The sequence below is a fragment of the Schistocerca serialis genome, chromosome 6, assembly GCF_023864345.2.
Source record: "Schistocerca serialis cubense isolate TAMUIC-IGC-003099 chromosome 6, iqSchSeri2.2, whole genome shotgun sequence".
Classification (NCBI taxonomy): Eukaryota; Metazoa; Arthropoda; class Insecta; order Orthoptera; family Acrididae; genus Schistocerca; species Schistocerca serialis.
The window spans coordinates 596,246,221-596,256,066 of NC_064643.1; positions in this window are offsets into that span (position 1 = coordinate 596,246,221).

Consider the following 9,846-nt stretch of genomic DNA (forward strand, 5'->3'; position numbering starts at 1 on the left):
CATATTGTAGATCAGAATAATCAGCTTGTTAACTTTTGTGGTGAGGAAATCATTATACGGCTGCATCTAAGGCCGGATGGGCATAAGTTATAAAACCAATGCACACCGTCCACATCATGGTACTTTGCAGCAGAGTCGCAAGGTGATCATATGTGTGAACACAAGTTTCTTACATCAGTAGGCCTGAAGCCCTGCAAAGACGTCGCTCGTTATAATGGAGCCTGTAGAAAATGATGAGCGAACCATGCATCAGGAATACTTCTCGCATAAACCTTATGCTTCAACCACATTTAACAAAACCGATGAAATTAGGATTGTCATTCAGCATCAAAATGCTTTAACCCTTCCATGCAAGAGTTATATATATCTCAATGGGTCCTTTAAGCAAAAGGATGGCACACCAACAGGTGCATGGAAGCTTACACGTAATGCTTTCACATTTCTGTTTCAAGAGATACGATATGAGTTTAACAGTGCTGAGATTGACCTCACACATAGTATGGGTATAGCCTCAACCATTGAAACTTATGTCTCTGCACCGCCTTTGATTTGAACAGTTTAGAAAATGCAGTATGGTTCAGATAGGAGCCAGAAAATAGAAAGGTGGACGAGTACAAACGATTTATAGCATGCATCCTCTAAAAACTTTGAGAACATGGAGCGAATTATTATGAATGCTAAACAAGAACTTATTCTGGTACAGAGTGCAACGGATAACAACTCTTACACACAAGGTACACCTCCAGAGGAGAATGAGATATTCGTCAACAAAATTATATGGAAAATGCCTCACATCAACACTTAGGACAAGGAGTGTTTGACGCTTTTAAAAGTTCTGAATACTGGTCCATATTTGCCATTAAGTTTCTGTTCATGGGAGCTTTTTGAATACCCATTGCTACGAACACCAAGCAGACAAATGTGGGCTACTAAAACTACAAGTCGATTAGAAACCCCCAAACTGATCATATTTGCATTTCAGGCAAATAGAAGGGGGGAATATTAACAGTTGATTCCACAATATTTCACAACTGCAAGTTAACTAATGCCAGAGTCTACTTGAATTCAGAATTCTATCCATTGACAATTTACTGCTGCAGTGGGATGAAAATGTATACAGCATAGCATCTGACATGTATGCAGGGTCCTGTGCCTCTTACTATGAAGGAGAAGAAGGATGTCCACTCAGTCCATGGGAATTCAAGGAACTCCCACGGGTCATCGTAACAAACTGCTCTAAACAGGACGAAATAATTAAATCAGGACTGGTAGCTGTGTGAATTGAATTTGAATCTTCAGAAATTTTCCCACAACACACTGCAGCATGTGCTCTAGCTCTACATGACTGTGCGATTAACTATATACAACTCACTGGTGTTGTGCAGCGAGCTGCATAAATGAACAAATGTTGTAACTGAGTCTGCAAGTTTCAGAAGGGTATCTCAACGTGTGAACATCATTGCAGACGTTCAAGGCTTTCAAGCTGACTTGAAACAATTCGTACTTAAAGATATTGCTTTCATAGTATTCTCATAACAGTATGATATAGTAGAGACGTATTCAGCGACCACTGCATCGCAAAAACCTTTCAAGGACGTGAACTGTGCTAAAATAGGCCGGCCGCTATGGACGAGCGGTTCTAGGTGCTTCAGTCTGGAACCGCGCGACCGCTACGGTCGCAGGTTCGAATCCTGCTTCAGACATGGATGTGTGTGATGTCCTTAGGTTAGTTAGGTTTAAGTAGTTCTAAGTTCTAGGAGACTGATGACCTCAGATATCAAGTCCCATAGTGCTCAGAGAAATTTGAACCATTTTTGTGCTAAAATAAGGAGAAGTTGTTAACATGTTTCTCCCAAAGATTTCACTGGACTGAGCCTGATTCACCCTACAAAGATGAGGTGACAGGCACAGGTACCGTTGACTACATTAAAGGAGAATAGAAAATCACATGGATGTGTGGAATCTACAAGTATGCTGCTATTCAAGACTGGGAATTCTGTGAGTGTCCTGATCACCATTGGCTCAAGAAGATGATGTGTGAATATGAACAAAACAGTCTTGTGTCTACATATGAAAATGTAAAAGTACTGTTTAGTTGAATGAAGAAAAGCAAATGAATTGGGTTTCTCTCTCACTCATTTCATGTAGTATCATTTTTTCTCACCCTGACCCATGTTATTTAGTCCAGACACTGTACCTGTGATTTTCCTCAAGCACTGACAATATTTCCTATACATCTTTGGAAACAGACATGGTTACATTTTGTCTGCTCTCATAACCCTATATGGGCAGCACAATAGGCAAAGTCCCACATCACCATTTTATAGATTTTGTTTTTCTCCATCTTAAACATCACCTCCCTCTTGCTTCAGACTAATAGCTTGTGTGTCTTGTACTGCCTTTATATACATTTGTGGGGGTAGGGATTTGTGAAATACCAGCAAAGACATATAGTAATTAATTTTATTCTCATATATATATATATATATATATATATATATATATATATATATTGATGTTTTTTGATAGATGTATACATACACACATCAAAAAAAGTTTTGCATCTCCTCGGTTCCGAGAGTTCTGGAACCTGTACAGAAAATTGGAATAGAGATCAACATAAATATCATATCCACCGTTTGTATTGCCCATGAAAATCATACATTGCATGTTGTGCCACCATACAGCGAGACCTTCAGAGGTGGTGGTATAGATTTCTGTACACACCAGTACTTTAATACCCAGCAGCACGTCCTTTTGCATTGATGCATACCTGCATTCATCATGACATACTATCCACAAGTTCTTCAAGGCACTGTTGGTCCAGATAGTTCTGCTCCTCAATGGCGATTTGGCATAGATCCCTCAGAGTGGTTGGTGGGTCACGTCGTCCATAGACAGCCCTTTTCAATCTATCCCAGGCATATTCGATAGGGTTCATGTCAGGAGAACATGCTGGCCACTCTAGTCGAGCGATGTCGTTATCCTGAAGGAAGTCATTCACAAGATGTGCACGATGGGGGCGCTAATTGTCGTCCATGAAGACGAATTCCTCGCCAATATGCTGCTGATATGGTTGCACTATTGGCTGGAGGATGGCATTCATGTATCATACAGCCATTACGGCGCCTTCCATGACCATGGCATATGTCGGCCCACATAATGCCACCCCAAAACAGCAGGGAACCTCCACCTTGCTGCACTTGCTGGACACTGTGCCTAAGGCGTGTCTGATTGAAGGTATATGCTACACTCATTGGTGAAGAGAACGTGATGCCAATCCTGAGCAGTCCATTTGGCATGTTGTTGGGTCCATCTGTACCACACTGCATGGTGGCTGCACATCATGCAGCCTATTGCGCACAGTTTGAGTCATAACACGACGTCCTGTGGCTGCACAAAAAGCATTATTCAACATGGTGGCGTTGCTGTGAGGGTTCCTCTGAGCCATAATCCGTAGGTAGCGGTCATCCACTCTAGTAGTAGCCATTGGGCGGCCTGAGTGAGGCATGTCATTGACAGTTCCTGTCTCTCTGTATCTCCTCCATGTCTGAACAACATCACTTTGGTTCACTCTGAGACGCCTGGACACTTCCCTTGTTGAGAACCCTTCCTACCACAAAGTAACAATGCAGACGCGATCGAACCGCGATATTGACTGTCTAGGCGTGGTTGAACTACAGACAACATGTGTACCTCCTTTGTGGTGGAATGACTGGAACTGATCGGCTGTCGGACACCCTCCGTCTTTTAGGTACTGCTCATGTAAGCTTGTTTACATCTTTGGGCGGGTTTAGCGACTATGTCTGTGATGCAATATCCACAGTCAACGTCTATCTTTAGGAGTTCTGGGGACTGTGGTTGATGCAAAAGTTTTTTTGATAGTTCTTTTGGTTCACATCACAGCTATTTGAAATATTTTACAGACAGATTTTTGGTTCAGATCACAGATGTTTGAAATATTTTACAGGCAGAGTTCTTTTGGTACACATCACAGATTCAGAGTATCACAGACTGAAATATTTTGATACACATCAGAGATTCAAAGTGATACTGTTTGAAACATTTAGGTTCACATCACAGATACAAAGGACTATAATTAATGCAGAGGTACTTTCTTCTTACACTAATACCAATACTAAAGAAATTCATCCAATTTACAATGAACTGGATGGACCTACAGGTCCACCCAAACAGATGCAGTAGTAAATTTTCACGATGGACTGGGAAGATCCAACAAAAGACATGAATTTTGCTTTCCTTTTTGTTTTCAAATGAACTGGATAGATATTCACTTTTCCACACAAACAGACAAAGTAATAAAAAATTTACAAATGAAATGAAATCGATCTGTACATTCCTCCCCCCCCCCCCTCCCAAACAGACGAAATAATTTACAATGAAATGGGTGGATCTATAGACATCTACACTTAAAAACTAATTGGACTGGATGGCTAGTGGTAGGTGTAACTTAAAAACTATTCTATTTACATAATCCACATTATGCAGAGATACATTTGTACACGTACACAGTACACAAAGTATGTATAAATATTTAGACGACAAGCAACAGAGATACTGAAATACTTCTCTTTATGCCTTTCTATAACTTTTTAGCGTTTTTCCCAGCACACACATATTGTGTGCATAAATAAATAAATATTTACATCACTCACCCATGCCCACCCAACCACCCGCCGAACCTCCCCCCACCCCTCCCACCCACAAACACACACACACACACACACACACACACACACACACACACACACACACAATTATTTTCACTATGATGTAAGGGTCATACTATTTTTCACATACACTCTCTCTCATTCTCACTCTCTTTCATTCTCTCCCTCTCACTCAATCAGAGGCCCCTCTCCCCCCTCCAAGCTTTCTCAACAAGTGCATAGTGCGAGCAAAGGAGAGTTTCAATCCCATCATCACAAATGATCTTGTTATTGTCATGAGATTACAAGCCGACTTTAGATTGCAGCACAGTGTACACCTTGTGTCCTATTGGACAAGTTCTAGTCTGCAGCATCATGTGTTATGATTGTGGCAGAGAACTGTGGACACTGCTGCACAGACACTGTAAATAATCATCGATAGAGGGGGCTCTCAATGCCACATGACACACACTCTTAATCCACCTGTGGGTGGCACCTGCGCCATATAACTTCCCTGTGAGATGAGAGGGATTCCTAAGAGGAGTTCCCACTTTCCTATATATCAGAAGTCCACAAATACGGCAGTCAACCACGTTATTGCACAAATCTTCATTCTCCTTAGATTTGGTCATGGGAACATTGTCACTGTAATGCTTATCAACCTCCCATGAAAGTTTTTCAAGCTCAGTGACAAGCCAAACCGCAGGATTATCCCCAACAGCTATTAAAACTTGAACATAGGATGATATAATTAGGGAAGCAGTCGGATATGGTACGTGTTTTTCTGTAAAGGTGGTATGTGAAGACGTAGGGTCACCTTCACAGAGGGTCACAGGGGTGAGGAGGCATTCAAAGTCGGCATACACCACAAAAGAGCATCGCTTCTGATGGTAAGCATTTTTAAACTTTATGAATTTGTCTTCCTCAGTAGACATAATAACATATACTGGGTCCCTGGAAACGCAATCTTCTAGATGCTTTGTGAATAACTCACTTGTTGAAAAGGCATTGAGGCACCTTAGGCAAATATGCTTTTACGTTCATGTTTACTCAAGTGGGAGAATAGAAGCGTTTGATCCAAAATAATCGTAATTGCCTTTGTCTTTATTGTTCTCATTGGAGAATAAGAGCGTGTTTACATGCATCTAATACTCACCAGCAAATTTTGAGAAATGGAGGTAGCTGATGAATGTACGCTTGTTATGCTCATCAGACTTGCGAGCATGAACCAATGTACCGGTATTCTGTGCCTCAAATTTAGGTATGTCCTGGAGTTCAATGGGGAACTCGATACCATCAAAGTTATAACACCTATGAATATCAAGGTATTTACTGAATAGAGATTTGTGCTCTGAATGCACCGTATAATTTCTCTCACAAGCCAGGATTGACCATGCAAAACAAGCCTCATCGTCTTTATTTTGAACATTAACATGTATTCTGATCAGCTCTATCTTTAGGTAGCTCTATATAGCTAGATACTCCATTTACTGGATCACAGGCATGTATATGGATGTCGAGGTGTAGCATTTGGCTGAGTGCTTTACCTGCTCCCCTTAATTCCATCTCGGAAAATCAGGCCAGTTTAGCTCTCATGATGGACTCATGAAACCACTTGACAATTGATGTGCTCCGCAATATCACGCCATGTGCTCCGCAATATGACGCCATTATCCCCAAAATGTAATGAAGACTTTTTTCCTCAGTGTCACCTTGCTGTTTGGTGGGAGGGGGGGGGGGGGAGGGGGATATGATGGTGGGATACCACAGATAACTGAGGACTTGAAGGAGCTCTACTTCCAGCACAGGAAGGCACACTTCCAGAAACCTGGCTGGCTCTCGGTGCCCTCCTGCTAGTTTCTCAGTTCTTGTGAAAGAGGTTCGGCCCTTAAAGGCCTTAGCAACTGCGCAGTATTCTAATGGCGAAATGACGCCACTGACCTAATGTCCTCCACTAAAAGGATGGGAGAGAGAATTACTACTAGCCATAGTATTATCATTACTACTAGTACTGCTACTAGAAGGTGTGGATGTCAATCCTGTTGATGATGAAACCAATGAGGAGTAAAGGGGTATGCACTAAGTGCACACATACCTTTTGTTGATGCCAACCCTGGTGGGGATGCTATAATGGAGGAGGAGGTGACACTACTGGGTCAAGCCAGTGAGAGCAGCTTGGCAGTGGTGACAGTTCTTGCTGCTGCTGTTGTTGCAGACCTGACCCACTAGCCTGAGAGGTGGATGGCTGTTGCTCTTCCTGATGACCTGTCCAGGAATGCCAGAGTGGAGGTGGCGCTGGGTCAGCACTGGGAGTGGGCTGAGTGGCAGCTGCAGCCGCAGCCATAACTACACCAGCTTCCTGCTCTGGGACTACAGGTGCCTTGCACGGCTACACATGCTTCTTCAGGCAGCACTTCACAGCCATTGGTTTGCCCACCATCATCCCTGCAACCCTAGTCAATGCGAGCTGTGGCACCGCTTGGCAGAGAGAGAGAATAACGAAAATTAAGTGCAGCCTTCCAGAGAGAAGAAGAAGAAGAATACAGAAGGAAATCTTCACTCTGCAGCAGAGTGTGCACTGATATGAAACTTCCTGACAGATTGAAGCTGTGTGCTGGACCAAGACTTGAACTGTCGAGGCATAGGTCCCAAATTCGAGTTTCAGTCTGGCACACAGTTTTAATGTACCAGGAAGTTTCAAAAAGAATACAGATTTTGTGTATGACCTTTCCTGCTCTGGATGCATGGCAGGAGCACTTCATCCATTTCATGAAGAATATCTCCCACCCCCTCAGGTATGTTCTCCTCCTCCTCTAACAGCACCAGGTCCACCGCCATTCCCCTGACCCATTCTGGTGTCTCATCCTCATCAGAATCAACATGGACCCATCGATCTAACTTTCTGAAATCGCCTACAGCAAGACATTGGTTTTAAAACTTATACAATAATCTATGAACAAAATCTATAGAATCATTACAACAACAAAATAATGATTTTAAAACTTATACACAAATGTACGAAAAAATGTATAAACTCACTACTTACAAGATGGATGTGTTGGCTCCTGGCCCTCATCCTCAGCACGCACCCTTCCCAGATCATTTGATGTTGCTTCATAGGTTCATCTATAGCATACAATATATAGCTCAGACAAGAACATACTAAGTAAATGATCAAATTATAAACTATGTTCAACAGCAAAAAAGCACGAAAAAAATATATGTACTTGTGTTCTTGATGTGCTGCTGCCTCAGCTACTGCTGGAGACTGCCTCTGCTGTCTTTCAGCCTCCAGATGTTGATCGAAGTCAGCTAAGATCTTGTGCAAAAATGCTGCAACAACGAAAAAAATTAGCACATACTATGAAAGTCATTTATGAACACATGTTACGAAAGTCACTTTTGAATGACTCCTTACAGGGTAACCCAGTGTCTTTCGACTCTCCACACCATTTGTTGGCACTGCTCTCGTTGATACTGCTGCTGCTATGTTTCATTTTTTCTCAGAAAACTGGCAACGAGACACAGGCAGAGGATACATGAGACTTGCTGACACAAGCGAACACAACCACAAGCGATAACTGAGATCGATAATGGTTTGGTAGTGGTTTAAGTACCTTCACCAATTCTATTTTAGCCAATAGTAGAGTTGTATTCAAGTATGCATGTCGAAACCTGTTTGAGGTGCACTCAAAGAGGGGTTCCCAAGGTATCGTGTTTCATAATTTTATAAGTAAAGAATATTCCCACAAATAGTTTAAAGAAACATCAGTATTATGAGAACATAAAGATATTCCAGCAATACTTGATAGTGAGTGTGAAAACTGTCCCTAAAATTGTTGAAGTAAATAAATAAACAGGGTGAAATGGTTTAAATAAATACTATATTGATCCTCTCAGTCCAGTAGCTCAATACAGACTGAGCAAGTTTCCTGCCATTTTTCTGGACAGTGGGGAGGGGAGTGGGAGTGGGGTAGGAGGAAGGGGTGGGTGAGAGGTCTGTATTTTCCAGAGGGATGGAGGAAGGACCCATGTGCCGGCTGGGCACAATCCATGATGTCATCAGGGGGTGGGGGGTAATTAATTGATCAGTTTAATTAATTTGCATAATTAATGTGATGTCAATTTGATATAAATTGTCCCAGTACCGCCATCACCCTACTACTCATGCTGTTGCCACACACAGTGTAATTTCATGAAGAAATAACTACTTCTGAACAGCTGGGCTGTGTGTCAATAGTGCGCTTTGTTCTTATAACTGCCGCATACACAGTTAGCTTATTTTCGACAATGGATTTTTTGCTGGTACTTCGCTGCAGTAATGTGGGATATTAAAGGGTGGCGATCGTGTGTTGAAGCAAATATGCTGTTTGACTGATTTATTCCGATTTTTGCCAACTGAGGCCTGGAGTAAAACTATTTGAGCTACAGTGCTTTAAAGTAATTGATACGAAACTAAGTGAACTGGGAAACAGACCTCAAATATAACAAACTATTTCATCACACTTTCATTTAGTGTTGGGAACACCTTAACAGAGAGCTCTGTATCTCATTTTGAAAAATGTGCAGCGGATTTTGGTGCTACATATAGCAGGAACACAATGAAAAATGGTCCTCTCATTGCATAAAGAAGGCGAATATGTCTTTGGCAGAGTGATGAATGTATGTAAAAGAAGGGAAATAGATTTCCGACTTTTCTGGCAGCTTCAGAGGCATTTAAATCACAATATCTTCACGTATTTGCACACTTTTATTTGTTATTATTAGTATGCACATCATGAAATGTAATACATCGTGTGAAGCAGAGTATCAAGCTGCATGCTGTCTTACCGACCCTCGCCCCCTCAGGAACAATTCCACCTCCAGAAACTTTATCCCCCCCCCCCCCAATTTTTTTTCTTAACTATCACATGTATGGTCTTCAGCCATATGATATAATATCTTGTTTACTACGGCGGGCGATTCGTTTGGATTTTGGGCACAGGATCACGGACTTGAGTCCACAAATTGCAAGATGCAGTGTGCGCCATCATCTTGCTGCTAGGGAGAGGTGACTACGCTTGGAGAATAGGGATTAACTCGTAAAAAAAGCACGAATATGTCAAGATGTTTTGATCCAAATGTCTTCGAAATTTCCAGATAAGTCTAAAACCTAGTTTCCTTCTTTTACATCGCT